This window comes from Malaclemys terrapin, chromosome 4, assembly GCF_027887155.1.
Source record: "Malaclemys terrapin pileata isolate rMalTer1 chromosome 4, rMalTer1.hap1, whole genome shotgun sequence".
Lineage (NCBI taxonomy): Eukaryota > Metazoa > Chordata > Testudines > Emydidae > Malaclemys > Malaclemys terrapin.
In genome coordinates, this window is record NC_071508.1 from 34,149,286 (window position 1) to 34,167,197 (window position 17,912).

General features: G+C 55.9%; 1 protein-coding gene across 4 annotated transcripts in view; it reads right to left on the bottom strand.

Moving 5' to 3' along the window:
* SYT7 (synaptotagmin 7) overlaps positions 1–17,912 on the bottom strand; it is a 177,049-nt gene that overhangs the window by 102,548 nt on the left and 56,589 nt on the right. The window lies entirely within an intron of this gene.

A 17,912-nucleotide genomic window follows, 5' to 3' on the forward strand; every position in this document is an offset into this window, starting at 1 on the left:
GCTTTGCAAATGCTCCCCGCTTTCCTCCAAAAGAAACGTTTCTTCTAACGCGTCGAAGGTGAGCGGGAAGCTTTAGCTGAAGGAAACGTCTGACCAGTAACAGATGTTGCATTCCTAGAACACTCCCCAAAGATCCCACGCAAGCGTCACAACCCCACTGGTGAGAATTATTCACCCCATTTTACGGATGGGGAACCAGAGGCAAAGAGAGCGAAGTGACTTCCCCTGGCTCACACAACCAGCAGTGTTACAGCTGGATCTGATCGCTCTGGGCCTTATTTGGACATCAGAGCCAGTAGACATGGAGGCTAAACTAAGTCACACTGGAAATTGGGTTAGGAACCATTGGCTCAGCTTTCTGAGAGAGGTGCGGGAATTCTCCATCACTCAAAGTCTTTACATCGAAACTGGGAACAAGACATATTCCAGCTCAACCAGAGGTTATGAGCCAGACGTTGGAATAACTGAGGGACATTCTGTGGTCTGTGACTCACTGGAAGTCAGACTAGATGGTCTTTTCAGGCCGTAAAATCTATTAATCTACCTGCATTGACGCTGATGGAGTCTCTAGGGTGCTCAACACTAGTGAAAGTCGGGTCAGTAGTTGCCTTCCTCCTGCAAGGCTTGGAGTTTTTAAATAAAGCTGAGTTTTGAGTGATCTGAGCCCTAAAAAAAATCTGACAAGTATCTTCCCTGGTGACAGCTTTGTCCCCACACATTTGGGTCTCTTAAAACAGCCTCAGGGAGTTTCACCAGGCAACACTAATGACTCGCTGCTGCACAGAGGGACAGCAGCACAAACTCCAGCCCAGTGGGGTCACTCTTCCTGGCACTCAGAAGTGGGGCCTGTGAAGGGAAACGCCCCACAGCCGTAAGTTGAGCACCGTTCATAAATCACTGGGGATGGCTGGCATTTGTTGCAGGGCTCGGAAGGAGACGAGGAACAAAGTCACTGAGCCGCTCACAAAAAGATGTAATTTATCATTCAAAACAGCCACTCTCCTGGTGCACTGGAAAGCAGCCAGGCCCAGGTCCCTCTCAAAACAAGGATGCGAAGGGTGATGCTGGCATTGACCAACCGGAGACCTACACATCAGTGCCGGGAACAGAGGGGGGAAATTAGCACAGATGGGCCAGGGCTGATTTTCAGATGTGGCTTTGGAATCCCACAGCTGGGCATCGGCAGCATCCATCAGTAGCGGCTATTAGGTGCTCAAATGCCTGGCTGAGTTACCCGAATGTAAGCAGGAGCTGGGCTGGAGTCCTGCTGAGGTGGGGTGCCCAGGTTTAAAAACTGCAGAGGGACAAATTCCTGCCCTTCGCTACACCTGTCCCCCTACTGCAATCAACGCCCTTGTCCCGAGACTCACCATCCTGGAGTGCTCCCCTCACAGGAAGACCCAGTGCTGTTGCACCCTGCCTCAGTTTCCCCACAGTGATCTTCAGCCTCCTGTTGCCACAGAGGTGACTTGCTATAGTGTCTTTGTTCTCTGAACAAAAGCCCATCCCACCCAGGGCATCCACGTCCCAAACACACACAGCACAAAGTCTTTGCCTTAGTCTCCACCGTAGCCTAGCCCCTGCTTCCCCAGGGGTCTGTCTTCTCTCCTCTGATTCAGTCACTCTTCTGCCCACCCTCTGGGCTCAGCTTTCTCCCTGCCCAGGTCCTTTCTATCTCCTTCCTGGGCTCCTCTGGGTTGCTCTCTGCCCTCTCCTGAACAGTCACTCCCAGATCCTGACCTGGAGCCAGGGCCAGCTTTAGGAAGTGCGGGGCCCAATTTGAACATTTTTGGTGGGGCCCCAGCAGGGATGACTAAAAAAAAAAACATGTAAAAAAAAGCCTTTCATTTCTTCCATGTATTATTTACTTTCCATAAATATATAATTTTATTATTTATATAGTATGTACATTGCGTCATATATGCTGTTGATCGGTTACTAATGAGCTCCGTTTCACGTGTGGGTCTCCCCCACACCCTGGGCGTGTTGTGCACGTGTGGGTCCCAGCTGCTCCCTGCCCCCCTCATTGAAGCAGGTGTGCAGGGTTATTGCCCTGGGAATCTCAGGGCACCAGTGGACGTGGGGCTGGCTGGAGGCAGGACAGGGGCTGACTGGAGGTAGGGTCTGGCTGCAGGCAGGGCAAGGGGTGTGGGGCTGGCTGGAGACAGGGGTGTGTGGGGTGGGCTGGCTGGCTTCAGGCAGGGCCGCAGGGGGGTGCGGCAGGGGTTGGCAGGGCTGGAGACAGAGGAGTGCGGGACTGGCTGGCTTCAGGCAGGGGGGTGCAGCAGGGGTTGGCTGCAGGCAGGGGCTGGCTGCGGGCAGGGGGTGCGGGGCTGGCTGCAGGCAGGGACTGGCTGCAGGCAGGGCACGGGGTGCGGGGCTGGCTGCAGGCAGGGCAGGGGGTGTGGGGCTGGCTGCAGGCAGGGCAGGGGGTGTGGGGCTGGCTGCAGGCAGGGGCTGGCTGCGGGCAGGGGGTGCGGGGCTGGCTGCAGGCAGGGCAGGGGGTGCGGGCAGGGGGTGCGGGGCTGGAGGCAGGGCAGGGGGTGCAGCAGGGGCTGGCTGGAGACGGGGCTGGCTGCGGGCAGGGCAGGAGGTGCGGGGATGGTGCGGGCAGGGGGTGCAGCAGAGGCAGCTGGAGCCCCAGCCCTTTAAATAGCCGCGGGAGCCCTGGGGAAGTGGTAGAAGCAACGGTAGCCCCAGACTATTTAAATAGCCCCCAGAGCCCCACAGCCCTACTCCAGGGCTCCAGCAGTGGGGCTCTGGTGGCAATTTAAAGGGCCTGGGGCTCCAGCCCTTGCTAGGAGCCCCAGGCCCTTTAAATTGCCCCCTGGGGAAGCCGGGCCACCCCGGTATGGCGCACTGGCTCTTGCTGGTATGCTGTACTGGGGCTTGAGCACGGGGCCCTCTTAGGAGCGGGGCCCGATTCAGGGGAATTGGTTGAATTGGCCTAAAGCCAGCCCTGCCTGGAGCCTCCCACCCTCTGCCAGCCTTGTGCTCCTCATCACAGCCCTCTGCTGTCCTCTCCAGCCAACTCTCTACCACTTCCTCCTGAGTCCGACACCCAATACAGGTGTAGCAGGGCAGGGCTAATTAATAGGGCTTTCTGGCCCAGGGCTTCCTGGCCCTTAAACCAATGGGCTGCTTTATTCCAGCCCCACATGCCTGCCCTCCACTGCACCTGTGCACTCCCCACGGGGGACCATCGAAGCTGACCTCTGCATTGCAGAGCCCAGAGAGTTTCAGCGATTCCTACCTCAAGCACATAGCTCCTGGCTGAACTAGGGAGATGCCCTCATTTCGCTTTAAGGACTTTGAGCCCCATGTCCCAAGGCAAGTTGTTCCCATGATTCATCATCCACCTCCAGCACCCAGGGTTAAAAATCTGCACATGGCTAACCTGAGTTTGTCGAGCTTCAGCTTCTGGAGGGACGGATCGGTCCCGTTCTCTGCACAGGTGTGGCTGAGCCCTAGCAGACGCACTCCCCTAGCGCTCAGCTGTCAGGGAAATATTTATTACTTCGGGGGCGGGAAGGTTATTATATTACAGGTCTGCAGGCCTTCGTCAATGTCTGTGGTGAAATTCCTGGGGCCAGGAATATACTTTGCGCTGCCTAAGGACAACACACCGGGATAACAGGAAGCATTGGTGATTATTTTAAAGGACCTAGTTGAGTGTGGTATGCTAAGGACAAGCCAGGACCCTCCCAAAGGCTTAAGACAGTGACTGAGGGAGGAGCAGGCGGCAATTATCATTCACACTCAGGAGATGGCTGGGAAGCTCAGGAACCCAGGGGTGAGAGTTTAAAGGCCTAGCATGGTTTCAAAGTGGGCTGTCAGAAATAAGGACCTGATCCAAAGCTGGTTACATCAATGGAAAGACACCCATTGATGTCACTGAGCAGCGGATCAGGCCCGAAAGGAAAAATAAGTGGCCAATTCTCATCAAGGAAGGCTGGTCGAGTGGTTAAGGTACCAGACAAGGCTCAGGAAACCAGCTTTCACTTCCCAGCTCTGCCACAGACTCCCTGTGGGACCTTGGTCACGTCACTCAATCTCTCTGTGCCTAAGCTTCCATCTGTACAATGGGAATCATTGCTATTCCTCTGTTTAGAGGGATGGTTGCTCGCTCTGTGTCTGTGCAGCACCTAGCACAATGGGGCCCCTCTAGGTCCTACCGTGAGGACAAAAGTGCCACTTCTGGTAGTGGCTGTGACACAGAGATTGATGAGCCTCAGGCTAAGCTGACTGAGGCAGGTGTTTTAGCTCAAGCAGTTGAGGCTCACACTTTAAGATGGAGAGAGCCCAGGTACAATCCCCATTGCTAACGACCCACCTAGGGCATGGCATTACCCTGCCATCACACACACAATGCACCGCCACTATAGTGAGCAGGAATTCAGAGCAGGGTGCCCCATGGACCAGGACGAGGACCGGTGTCCAGGAGGTTTATTAATGATTTGGAATGGGAGTTGAATATTAAGGCAGCCAATCTTGCTGATGGCACAGAATGCTTTCGGTTAGCAGACTTTGGAGGGCAGCACAGCCATCCAAAGGGAATGAAGAGAACAATGTAATTGGACAACAAGGTGGCAGGCCAAATTCCTGCTAGACAAGTGCAAAGAAATGCCCTGTGGAAGGAATGATTTAAACTCCTCACACCCTGATTGGTTCTGAATTAGTTATAACCCCTCAGGACAGAGACCGAGGCGTCACCGCAGACAGCTCCATAAAGCCTGCTGCTGAATGCACAGAAGCGGTTGGGGATAGGGGAGCAAACAATGTGCTAGGCGCAGTGTGAACATGTGGCCAGGGCATAAGAGAGCAAATATAAAATAGAAGAACGCCATTATATCCAGCAGCCACGCGACTCCACTTCCTTCTGGGCACCTCAGCTCTGAAGCAGAGAATAGGAACAGGGGAGAGCAGGAGACTGGCAGTGAGAGGGAGTGCAGTCACAAGGAGGGGTTCACAGGAACAGACAGCACCAATACTAAGGGTCTGATGCGTAGTGGGGCAGGGCTGGGGCAGATGTAATGTGGCTTTAAGCCACTTGTGTGCTGGGCCAAGATCCTCAGCTGGCGTAAACTGGTGTAGCTCCACTGGAGTCCATGGAGCTATGGCAATGTATCCCAGCTGAGAACGCTCCCTGTATTCTGGGGCTGTGCTGGCCCCTTGCCAGTGCAAAGTACAGCAACCTCAAGGCTGCTTCAATGCATGAGGGCCGCAGGGAAGCAGAGAACAGCTCTGCACCCTGGCCAAGCCTCCTATGCTGGGGGAGGCGAGGGGGTGGAAGCTGGCAGCAGGGCTGGGGCAAAGCCCTCACACCAGCCAGGTGGGACAGATTCCCTAGGGCTATTTAGACGAGGAAGGAGAAGGGCGAGAGAGAGGGCTCTGTACACCAATGAGAAGGCCCCATGCTAGGGTTACCATATTTCAGCAAGCAAAAAAGAGGACGGGAGGAGCCCCGCCCTAGCCCCGCCCCTGCCCCTCCCACTTCCCGCCCCCCCAGAACCCCCAACCCTCCCCCCGTTCCTTGTCCCCTGACTGCCCCCTCCTGGGACCCCTGCCCCTAACTGCCCCCCAGGACTCCACTCCCTATCTAAGCCTCCCTGCCTCTTGTCCCTTGACTGCCCCAACCCTTATCCACACCCCCACCCCCAGACAGACCCCTGGGACTCCCACGCCCCATCCAACCACTCCCCACCCCCTGACAGCCCCCCCAGAACTCCCAACCCATCTAAACCTCTCTGCTCCCTGTCCCCTGACTGCTCCGATCCCTCTCCCCACTCCTGCCCCCTTGACAGCCCCCCCCAGAACTCCCAACCCATCTAAACCTCTCTGCTCCCTGTCCCCTGACTGCTCCGATCCCTCTCCCCACTCCTGCCCCCTGACAGCCCCCCCCCAGAACTCCCAACCCATCTAAACCTCTCTGCTCCCTGTCCCCTGACTGCTCCGATCCCTCTCCCCACTCCTGCCCCCTGACAGCCCCCCCCAGAACTCGCAACCCATCTAAACCTTTCTGCTCCCTGTCCCCTGACTGCTCCGATCCCTCTCCCCACTCCTGCCCCCTGACAGCCCCCCCCCAGAACTCCCAGCTCCCCACCCCCCTGCTCCTTGTCCCCTGACTGCCCCTTCCTGGGACCCCTGCTCCTAACTGCCCTCCAGAACCCCACCCCTAAGCCTCCCTGTTCCTTGTCCCCTAACTGCCCCCTCCTAAGACCCCCCCCAACTGCCCCCCAGGACCCTACCCCCTACCTGTACCCTGACTGCCCAAAACTTTCTCCACCCCCCCCAAAAAGCCCCCCCCCCCCCGTTTCTTGACTGCCCCCTCCAGAACCTTCCTGCCCCCAGTCCCCCTTACCCTGCTGCTCAGAACAGGGTGTTGGGCTCTGTGCGAGCCGAGCCGGACACGTGGCTGCGCTCCCCAGCACAACAAAACCCAGTCCCTGGCCCTGCACAACAAAACCCGGTCCCTGGCCCTGCACAGTGCTGCCGGACCGGGTTGCAGGAGAGGCCAACTCAGAATGCAGGGCGGCTCCGGCTCCTCTACAGCTGCTCAGGAGTCCAGCCCGGGATTTTTCTGCAGCCCTCCCAGCCGCTCGCTCTGCCGGGGGAGGGGGAAATCCCGGACATTGTGAGTGCTTTACAAATTCCCCCCGGACGCTATTTTTAGCGCGAAAAGGAGGACATGTCCGGGTAAATCCGGACGAATGGTAACCCTACCCCATGCACCGTCTCTCATCGGATAGGCAGGCTGTGAAACCGAGGGGAAACGAACATGATTGGGGTGGAAGGAAACACTGCTGCTTTACACAACTCGGAAACAGCTTGTGGAACTCGCTTGTCCACGTCAGAGCTGTGGAGCAGGGACAGGCTCTTCCTATGGGCAGCCGCATGCAGAGAGGTCCAACCTTTTCCCTGCCATGTTGGGCTGGATGCAGTTGTGTGAGGCACCTTTGCAGGCCACACAGAGAAAATTGTGCATTACACACCGGCATCCTCCACATGGCACGACCTCACATGGATGGTGTGCGCGAGATCACATCATGCGCAGGACCCCCATGTTGTAGAGCAGGTCTGCAGGGGGGTGAGGGGGCGGAGGCATTCAGGGAATCGTCCCATGGGCCAGATCTGCCAGTTGCCACCCTGGCCTGGCTGACAGGGCACTGGGCTGGGAGTCAGGAGAGCTGAATTCCATTCCCAGCTCTGCCCTGCACCTGCTGCGTGACCATGGACGAGTCACTGTGCTTCAGTTTCTCTATCCCCCCTTTTTTTCCTATTGAGACTGTAAGTTCTGAGGGGCAGGGACTGTCTTTCACCAGGTGTTTGTACAGCACCTAGCACGACAAGGCCCCCATCTTGGTAGGGCTGCTTGGCATCACAATCATAATGCTGGGTTTGTACAATGCCTGGCAAACATCACCCCCCGCCCCGACTTCTAGGCTCTACTGCAATATAAATATTAAATAATAACTGATCATTCATTCATCAGCCACCCTTGTTATCGAGGCAAATAGTTTAATAAAATTCACCCAGGGATCAGCCGTTTCTCTGTCTCAGGGCAGCTGTGGCAGTGACTGGGGCTGCCCCTGCATGCCAATGACAAGTTAAGGGTTATCAGCCCTCATGTGCCAGAGCATAATTGTGATCACCCGAACTGTGCCCCCTGCTATGATGTAGCACAACAGACATCCCCTGGGCTTTCACCTGCTTCCTTCTCCTGCAGCCTCGCCAGCACAGCAGGGATGCCTCTGTGGAGCGGGATCCAGAGCATCAAGAAGCAGAGGCCTGGGACTGGGTCTTGTGGGGCGGCACTGACAATAAACACTGCTCTTCTGCTTTACGTGGCTATGGAATCGCCACAAAGGACCTGGCCCAAAGCCCACAGAGGCAAAGGAACGTGTCTTGGCAGCTCCAGGCCTGGCTGGTTTACAACATTGACACCAACAGCGCTGGTGTATACACCCTTCTCTGCACAGGAGAGGAAAGCTTGCCCAGTGGTTAGAGCACCAGCCTTTGCTTTGGGAAACCTGGGGTCAGTTCCCTGCCCTGCTGTAGGCTGCCTGCTTAACCATAGGCAAGTCACTGCCCCTCTCTGTGCCTCAGTTTCCCAGTCGTGAAATGAGGATGATAGCATGGCCCTGCCTCACAGGGGAGGATCAATCAAGTGAATGTCATGAAATGCTCAGATCCTACAGCTAGAGAGAACTACTTGAACAGGAGTGGAAAGAGAGGCTTTCTCCAAGGACACTGGGGTGAGGCCCAACTCTTGCAAAATCAGCTATGGGCTCTTCAGTGCAGAGCAGAAGCAACCTCAGGTGTCATTGGTTCATCTACCAGTGAAAAGCTGCATTACCCCTGGAGGGGCTTGAACCTGTCACTCTAGGAAGTGGAGGCATTGTCAAGCCCAGCTCCAGCAGGGAAGGCTGGGCAGCTATGCCAAGCACACACAGCCCTCTGGGGATAGGACTGGCAGGGCGGAAAGAGCTGGATCACTGTGTTTCCTGCTAGTTTAAGGTCTCCAACAGTGTGAGGCCTCAGACGCTTGGGCAACCATCTTTGTCCTAGAGACCAGCACATACAGAGGCTGCAGATACAGTAAGGACGTGTCTGAGCACAGCTCAGCGGCTGTCTATTGGTGAACACAACATCTGGCCACCAGCCCATCTGCCCTCACCCGCAGCTTCTGCACCTGTACATCAGAGCACATGGTTCAGCAGAGACCATCCAGCCCCAGCTCCCAGCACTGCTCCAGCGAGTCTGCCTCCAGCTATGCCTGCCACCTGCACCGTGCTTGGAGACCCGGGGAGAGGGTGGCAAGACAATTTCCAAATGCTTCTAGCCTTCAACCAGCAGAGGACAGAAGAAAGCAGGGCACTAGTTCCACCAGCTGCTGCTCTCCAGAACTCTGCTCCCCACTGGGAAGCCACTGCATGGGCTGTGTTTAGCACTCGCCAAGCTAAGCGAATGCAGCAGTGGGGTCGCTGACAGTGCCCCAGTGAAACAAACAGCTGCTCCTGGGGAACTGGCAGGGTCCCAGCACCTGCCTGGATGGCTGCTCTGAGGGCTTGACACCCGCCTAAGCAACTGAGATCACTTGGTGTGGCCTGGCCAGCATGGCCCTGCTACAGCACAGGTAACAGCTCCAATTCTCCGTGTGGTCCCTCCATGCCCTCATATCCGAGCGCTCACCCACCCTGCAGCACCGCCCGATACCAGACGGGCTCATTCCCCATGCACCAGGGTCTGTCCTCAGTGGGGCCGACCACGCCGTCATGGCGGGAATACTAACCCACCTGGCTAGTTGCTGTTAAGACTGCGTGAGCTGTCTAAGACTCCAGGGGCCCACGGAGAGGCTACAGCTCTTTGTCTGATTAATGATGCATCTCTTGCTCTCGTCACTCCTGGCTGCCAGTTAGTGCACATCTCTGTCCCACTTTCAGTGGGCACCCGTGCCAGATCTCTCCCTTTCATCAGCTCCTGCAGCTACAGGCAGGGTACAGGGAACTCCCCCTGCCCCCAGCACATCCGTGGGTCAGATGCCAAGCTATGGCCAGACTCCAACCTATGGTGCAGGAGGACCTCGGCTCCCAGTCCTGCCTGCCTTCCCCTGTAAGGATACTTCAGGTGGAACGGGGCCGTGCGGCTGGGTGGCGGGAGCAGCACTGGAGTAGCCTGGGCCCATATGACTGGATGGCAGAAGCGCATTCACTGTTGAATGCTGTCATGTTTCTCTTTGTAAATACTCTTCTGCTGGGAGCTGGCTGTCACCCTCCCAACGTTATCTCATTCTCACCACTGAGACCCGAGAGCTGATTGGCCGTGACACACGTAGAGCTGCCCACAGCTTGTCGGCCTTCTCCCCGGATCTTCCTGTAGTGTGCTGATCTTCTCCCTGAGCCAATGTGTCACCACTTCTCCAGTGCTGGCCCGAGGGGGCAGCCTCTTGGGACCTCAGCAAATTACACTAACGACTCCGTCGCTGTGTCACCACAACAGAGGAGCTATTCCTAGACCACAGACGCAGCTTTTATTAATAACCCTCTGCAGAAGAGCAACCTCCCACACTCCTTCCATCAGGTTCTGGGTGCTTCTTTCTCCTTCTGTCCTGTTTAATCGCATCCTTTCTCTCCTCCTCTCTTCTGGACAGAGGCAGGAGATGGGAGGAGAAGCCATACCCACGTAAAGGACAACAGCCTCCCAACTGCAGATGATCTAGTGACAATCTGGACAGCAAACAGCCACTGAGATCCACTAACCTTTGCAAAGCTGTCTCAGGTCTTTGGGCATGGATGGTCTCTAGCAGAATCAAGTATTATTCCCAACCCCAGGCCAATCCAGTAATGCTCACATACATCTCGAGGGAGGAAGGGAGTGCAGGTAAAACATCTCATTCGGTGTGGACCCAGGGGCAGCTCTAGTATAAGCAGGCGTGACCCCCTAAAGCGAACACAATCTGCTTGATCAGGGCTGAATCTGGCCCATGGAGTGCACTACCGGTTGAGGGGAGCCAAAATCAAGTTCAGAAGAGGCAATGTGTCTGGAGGAGGGGATCTGGGGCATGGTGGGAGAGCAGGCTGTGGGCCTGAGAGGATATGGCAGGGGGATGGGGGGATCACACTCTGAGCAGGGTATGTTCAGGGTGGGGGCCACAGAGTGATGCCAGACAGGCTGTAATAGGCCAGTTGTACATGATGTGGTCAGGGAGGGAATGGGTACGGTTGCAGTTTGACAGTGCTGAAGGGGTTGGATGAAGACCCCTGGGCCTTGGTCAGGTGTGTGGGGCTAGATGGGGTGACAGTTGGGCTTATACATTTATACTAATTATGAGCTGAGCTCCACTGTAAAAAGTGAGTGAAAGTTCATAAACTGTCACCATAACCTGTAACCACAAACATTGATGGGAAATGGTGCAAGGGCGGGAAAGACAGACTGCGTCCAAAATGGCCCCCTGCCATAACAAGGACTGTGTGAAGATCATGCCTGGTAAACAAGAAAAGTGTGGAACCAGAAATCAATGAAGCAACACGGGTGTGTCGGAAATGTGGCCAAAGTGATGGACAAAATAATGAGGGGATGGATCACTCCACCCATCGCTCCCTGCAACTGAGACTTTGAGGGGGTAATTGCCTAACAGGAGCAAGCTGCACCATCCTGACCGCCACCTCCGCTGTCTCCTGGGCCTTCATCATCCTGAGCCTGATGTGTCCTGACCAGACCGGGCCACACAGAGTGACACAGAATCCATTGCCACTTCCACCAGCTCCGGCTGAATCCCAAACCGCACGTGGGATGAGACTTTGTTTCCCACCATGATCCCTTTTCCTTCCCTGCCTTATTTCTTCTTTCCTATCCCTCTCCTCCTTCCCTCTCTCTAATCAGTCTGGCTTAGCCGGCCACGATTGTATATTCTGCAAACACTGCTGTAAGCCTGTGACCAAGCTAGATGGGGCATGTTGGCCTCAAGCAGGGCGTGTGGGGCTGGATAGGGCGTGGGGGCCTTGGGCAGGGCATGAGGGGCTGGATGTCGTTTCTTGCACTCTCAGAGGCAGGCTCTGCTACCCGGGCTGTCTGAAGAAGCAGCCCCTGGGTGCGCTGGTGCACGGTGGAAGGTGGGAGGGGAGGGATGGGGAAGTATAGCTCTTTCATATTGCCACATGGGGAGCCTGAATCTTTAATGGGGTTTGGTAATGAACAGTAAATCACTGAGATGAACGAGTGCCCACAAGCAGGGCTGAACTGTCAAAAGGAAAACAGCATTGCTTAGCGAGAGGGATTGTGCCCTGGGGGCAGCCTGCAGCTGCCTCCCTCCTGGCCGCCCCTCTCAGCACTGCACTGCCTGCTAGGCCCGAAGCCCTCCCACTTCCCTGGCTTCTGACTCCCGCAAGGGTCCTAGGCCCAACTCCCCTTAGCCAGGACTTCAGGGTGTGCCCCAACTCCCCCTGTGCCTTCCTCTTGGACGGGCTCTGAGCCCAGACTCCCTGAAGGCCTCAGAATCTGAGACCTTCTGCACCCTCAGCCCGGGCTCACCACGAACCTGACTCTGTGTTGTGTCTTGAGCCCTGGACCATCCCAAGCCTGGCCTCCGACTGTTGCGATATGCTTAGCTAGCGAGAGCTAAGTTCCCCTCCCTGATGTGCCCTAAGCCTCCCCCTGAACCCTCCCTGGGCCTGGCCCACACCCTGGCTCTGACCACCCTGACCCTGGCTCCAAATCCAGATCCCACTGCGCGAGCCCGTCTCTAAGGGACAGATCCCAGAGGAGAAAGCAACCAAGTAGCGCGTCCGAGCCACCGCCAGCCCTGTGCTCTGGGAGGGGATGCTCTGAGGGGTTTCTGGTGATCTCTGACCATGCTCCACAGTAGTCTCAGCCTGCTGGTGGGGAGCAGAGACTAGTGCTCCCTTGTGTGGGGCTGGCAGCGCGCTCCTAAATCCCTGGCAGCGGGTGCAGCTCTGTTGCTGGCAGAGCTGACAGAACACAGTGTAACAAAGGCTGATGGCTTGACTGGAGCCCAAGGAACGCCTGCAGCAGACGCCGCTGGTTAATGGGTTACAGCGGGGACAGGGAGAGCCGCAAGCACGGCCCTTCAGTCCTTGGCTTCCCGTTGGAACTGAAACTCCTGCCCTGAGAGGGACAACCCCTCCCCCTGCACACCCCTGCTGGGGGCTCCCGTCTCCAGATGGTAGCTAGTGGAGAACAGCGGCTGCTTTCACGGTCTCTCTGGCCCCGTTACGTTTTGCTAATGCAGCTATAGCACCCATGTAGCCTCCTGGGAGCTGGTTAGTGCATCCAGCCCAGTTAGAGGCAATGGAGCTAGTCGACCCCATATTGGAGGCTTATCCCCCAGGGGCTCTCAGCACGGTGATACAGAAACTGTCTGGGCCAGTGTGGCATAGCACCAACTGGTGGATACTAAAGGTATCTAACCAGAAGTGGGCAAAGGTCATGGATTGTCAGGGGCGACACATTTGTATTGTTGATGGGGTTTGCCAACAAAAGCCTGGTGCCAAGCCAGCATTGCCTGAGGCTTCAAAACTCATGAGCCGGGCCCACAGAAATCATGAGATGGGCTTAAAAACCATTTGAGTTTTAAACAGAAGAAGGTGGGGGTGGGGGACGCTCCTTAGTGGCATTCTGGGTTTGGTTCCATGGGGGTGTGTGTCACATTTTAAGGGCTCACATTGGGGACTGAGATTCGTATGCAGGCACCTGACTTGGGTAGCTGGGGCTTGAAGTCTCTCTCTAGCATGAGCAGAACTGGACCCGATGTCCCCTTTGACGCCTGCTGTGCTCACAGATGGGCTGGCAAAGGATCTGCCATAGCCCCACTACCCGCACTATTGCAGGAGAGGATAAGCCCCATGGGGGATGGGGGAAGAGACGAGCACTAGATCCAAGGGGCCATTGGGGTGGGATACTGCAGGGCTCACAAGGCATTGCTTTCGGAGCTGGGATTCTCAGAGGAGCCTAAGGAATCAGATGCCTGGATCCATTAGGTTCCTTTGACCATCCCAGCCTCAGGTGCCATGTCTGCCCCTTGAGCCAACACCTTCAGGAAGCCATGGCAAGTGCTTCCCCCTGGAGCTGTTGACCTCAAAGACTTCGGTCAGAACTCTCGGTTGCCTCCCTGCCTCATCACATGAGGACAGAGTCTGGCTGGGATTTCCTCCATCGTGGAGGCGACAGCCACCGTGCCCCTCCCTGGGGTGCAGGACCTAGTCATTGTGTCCCTTCCCCAACACCAGCCCAGCTCCCACACAGCAACCAGCACCATTCTGTACTGAGCCCTCCCTCTCTGCTCCTGTTTCACACGAGGCTGCGGTTCTTTATTTCACCAGCCCCCCCTCCCCGCCCCCCCGCCCCGGCTCCCCTCTGCGAAGCCTGTGCGAGACATGAAAGCTGAGGAGGAGGCAACCAGATATTCACAGTGCTACTCACGAGGCACTGAACTGCTAAAAGGAGCTCCTCCAACACAGGCTGCATTTAGGCTACAAACGAGGGATCTGTCCCCGCTCTCATGAACCATGGGGTGAGGGGGAGGGATGAGCGCAGCCCCATGGGATAAAGAAGAGAGAGATGCTCGGCTGCTTTGATTAGAGGCTGCAGAGCTGTGAAGAAAGATTTCTCAGCCTGTGTTTCCCCGGCAAGAGAATTTGTATCTACCGATGTCAAACTGCCTGCTAGGAAAGGCATGTTCTGCCCCAGGGACTCCTGGGCCTTGCTATGCCCCCTCATTTCCATGACTCCAAGCAGCTGAAGGCACCCCCTGCTGGTGCCATGGAGACACTGCCATTCCTGACAGGTGGGCCAAGGGATGACTTCACCCCAAGCAGCGGAGAGGGTAACCCAGTGCACAGTGTGTGTTACAGGCCCCCACTATGCCTGATCTGCAGAGGATATGAGTCTACAACAGCCACTGTTGGGAGTCCTGGCTGGTCCACTCCAGCTCATGCTTTTAGCTCTGGAGAGCGCTGGTTCAAACCCTGCTGTTGGCCACCATGGCAGCCATCTGCTATGCGGCTCTTCCCAACCCCAAGCCGCTAAGAGCATCTCCTGCGTGGCTGCCTTGTCTATTTAGATTGTAAGCTTTTCAGGGCAAGGACCTTCTCCTACTCTGGGTTTGTGCAGCACCTAGCATAATGGGGCCCCACTTTTGATTGGCCCTTACGCCCTACCATAATCAACATGAATAATTAATCCCCATGCTCAGTCCTGGAGAAACACTTTCCCCTTTGCACTACAGCACAGACTCACGGCCACCCCACGACAGCACCCCCTGCTGCTAACACGGCTCCAGTCCTCAGCGTTTCAGGTGGGAAGCTCCTCTCCCCCAGAGTGCCCCCAGCTGGCACAAGAGGGAAGTTTCTCATCCTCTAGCCACTGTTGCAGCCCCCGTCCCACTGTACTGGCAGAGCAACCCAAGCCAACAGCAGAAAGAGTGCCACCTGCTGGCACCAACCCAACATACCCCATCACATGCCCCAGGCCAGGGGATAGAATAGCATTTATCCTGCAGGTGCCTGGTTGCTGTTGTGAAAGCCAAGTGGCTCAGAAATGGAGCCTGCAGTCTGTGTGCCAGATGCCGCAGCCTGCCCAGTCGCAGGCTGTGTAGGGAGCTCTGGCAGAAAGAGCCAATTCTGACACCCTCTTCCCAGAGCAGCCCGGTGCTTGGCAGAGGCAGAATACCCCCAAATTGATTCCTGATGTCTGTTCCGCCTGCGTTTTAAGGGGAGGACAAAGGGAAGCAAAGAGACAGGAGAAAGAAGAGAAAAAGCCAAGCCCGTCTGTGACATTTTGAAACACGGCTCAGATTATGGTACCAAATGGAGACAATGGCTCCCGTCTGTTCCCCTACTGCCGCTGGCAGCTGCTGCACCACCTCCCCTCCCTGCCATTGTCACACGGGCGGTGGTGACATTTGAAAAGAGACACACACTAAAAAAAAAAGTCAAGAAGATCGGGGGAGAGGTTTTTTAAAAGAGGCTTCCAGGTAGAAGCACTGCCTCCCCTGATCCAGCAGGACGCGTGCTGTCCTCGGGAAACCTATGCAGGGAGCGTGCACTGACAGCACTACAGGGGACTGACTAGGAAAGAGAGCAAAGAAGATCAGTCTAGGGGGAAGTTCCAGGAGGAACAGAGCTGAGAGCTCTAGGAGCTGTACACAGAGCTCTCTATGACCCTGGGCGACAGTGCTGCATGGCTCGCTTCCACACCACCTTGTGCCATGGGCACCCCCTCTTACTGGTGGGGGGACAGGCACAGCGGTTGAGGTAGCCAGTGGGGAAGTTTGTTATGAAACTTTTTGCATCAGAAAACATCCATTTGTCCAAACCCAAACTTGTCACAGAAATGGCCACATCTGAGGATGCTTTCATTGGGAAGGGTTCTTGGGCCCAGGGTGGAATTACTGGTGTGTAAACACACACACACACACACAAGCCCCTCAGCAGGGAGGTGGGAGCCCTATTTTCCCCTGCTCTGCCTGATTCAAAGGTGTCCTGTGTCCCAGCTGTATGCCTGAACGCCAGGATCTTGGCTACTATGGGTCTGTCTCTCTCTTGTTTTTCCATGAAAAATTTGGAAAGGTCCCTGGTTTCACCCTGAGGGAGAATGAAGCCCTGACATTCTTCACAAACTGGAATTCCTGTTTTCCTGCCAGCCCTAAGGTGGAGGGACGTACGCAAGCTGAGAGTCTCAGAACTGGGGACCCCAGCCAGCCAGAGTCACAGCAGCAATCACCGGCCTCCGGCTGACCAGCTGCAATCCATGGGATCTTTAGAGAGGGAGTCGGTGTTTCCCCAGTGATGAGAGAATTACACCTGGCCCCCCATCCCATCGGGGCAATGGGGAGCATGCAAGAGACATACTCATCCTGTGGTTTAGCCAGCTCGCTTCCTGAGGAGGAAATCTAGGGGGATAGGATCAGCTCCCTGGGCCTGAAGCTGTGGGAAGCCCATTCTCAGGCACCCAGAACAATAGAGACCAGCTTTTTGGGTCTGGCCCAGGGGGAGACCCATTCCCCAGGGCCCAGGACAGATAGAGACCAGCTCCCTGGGTCTGAAGCTGGTGGATACTGGTCCTTGGCCACCTGTTATGATAGGCCTCAAAGAACCAGTTTCTGATATCTCCTGGCATGGGGAGCTGGTCGTCTGCTGTGCCAAGTCCGGAGGAACAGGTCTCCTGCTTTTCCGAGCCTAGGGAGCTGGTCTCCTGTTGTTCTGGGTCTCTGACACAGCAGGAGATGTGTTCCTCAGGACCCAGGGCAGCAGCAGACCAGCCCTGTGGGCCCAAAGAAGCAGGAAGGCAGTTCCATGGGACACAACACAGACAGAGACCAGCTCTCTACCACAGAGGGAGCAGTACCTGGAGGCCTAGAACAGAGAGAGACTGACTGGAAATGAACCTGAAAGGAAGATGATACACTGCCGAAGACCCAGGACTAAGGAGCAGATCTTTGTTCTAGGCCTGTCTCTGCCACTGAGTCATTGTGTGGCCATGAGCGAGTCACTCCCACACTCTATGCCTCAGTTTCCCCATGCAGGGACACTCCTTGAGCGCAGTGGAATTTACCCCATCTCCCTTCGTCAGTGTCTGCTGAGTGCGGTGACATCCCAGCACTGCAGGGCATTGGGACCTCAGTCCGGTCAATTTGGCATCCCTCTCTGGGTTGGTATGTTTCAGATGAAAAGCCAACGTGGTGGGGGGTGGGTGGGAAAAGGATGGGCATCTCTCTCTCTCTGCTTCACAATGCTCAACAGAGTCTTTGCCAGGATGGCGCCCTTGCCTCACATCCGGCCTTATAATCTAGTATTCTTCCCTTGTATTTTATTTGGCAAATGTGATTTATTTTTGAACAAAATCGAAGAGCCTTTGCAGAGCCCGGCGGCGCGGCACTGCTGGCAGGTAGCATCTGTCTTTCTGGGACAAGGCAGCACCGGCGCTGGGGCTCGCTGGAGCGCGTGCTCTTAGTCCCAACTGCCCCATGATAAAGAGGCTTTGCTTTCGTGCATGTCGGCCGGGCTCTAGGAAGCGGAAGCTCAGGGGCTCGTCTTTCATTACCAATCTTTTAATCTCCCTCGGCAGATCCATATTCCAAGGCTCTGCTTTTTAATTGGTGTGTCCAGAGAACTATATTAGGCCTTGCAGATAATCCCCCCTCCCTTTTCAAGTCGGGCTGACTGATATCGGTGGCTAATCTGCCCGGCTGCTTTTCACTCCGCTCTCTCAGCCGCGCAGTCCCATAATTCATCTCCGCATCACTAACTCCTCAATGGACAGGAAAACGACCACCTTGGAGAACCTGGCATAAATCAGAAGCCAAAATACGCTGCATATCATGGAGGGGGGCGGAAGGAGAGGATTTTAATGGCACTAACGAGAGGCCGTCAATGAAACTGTCAGCCCCGTCAGGC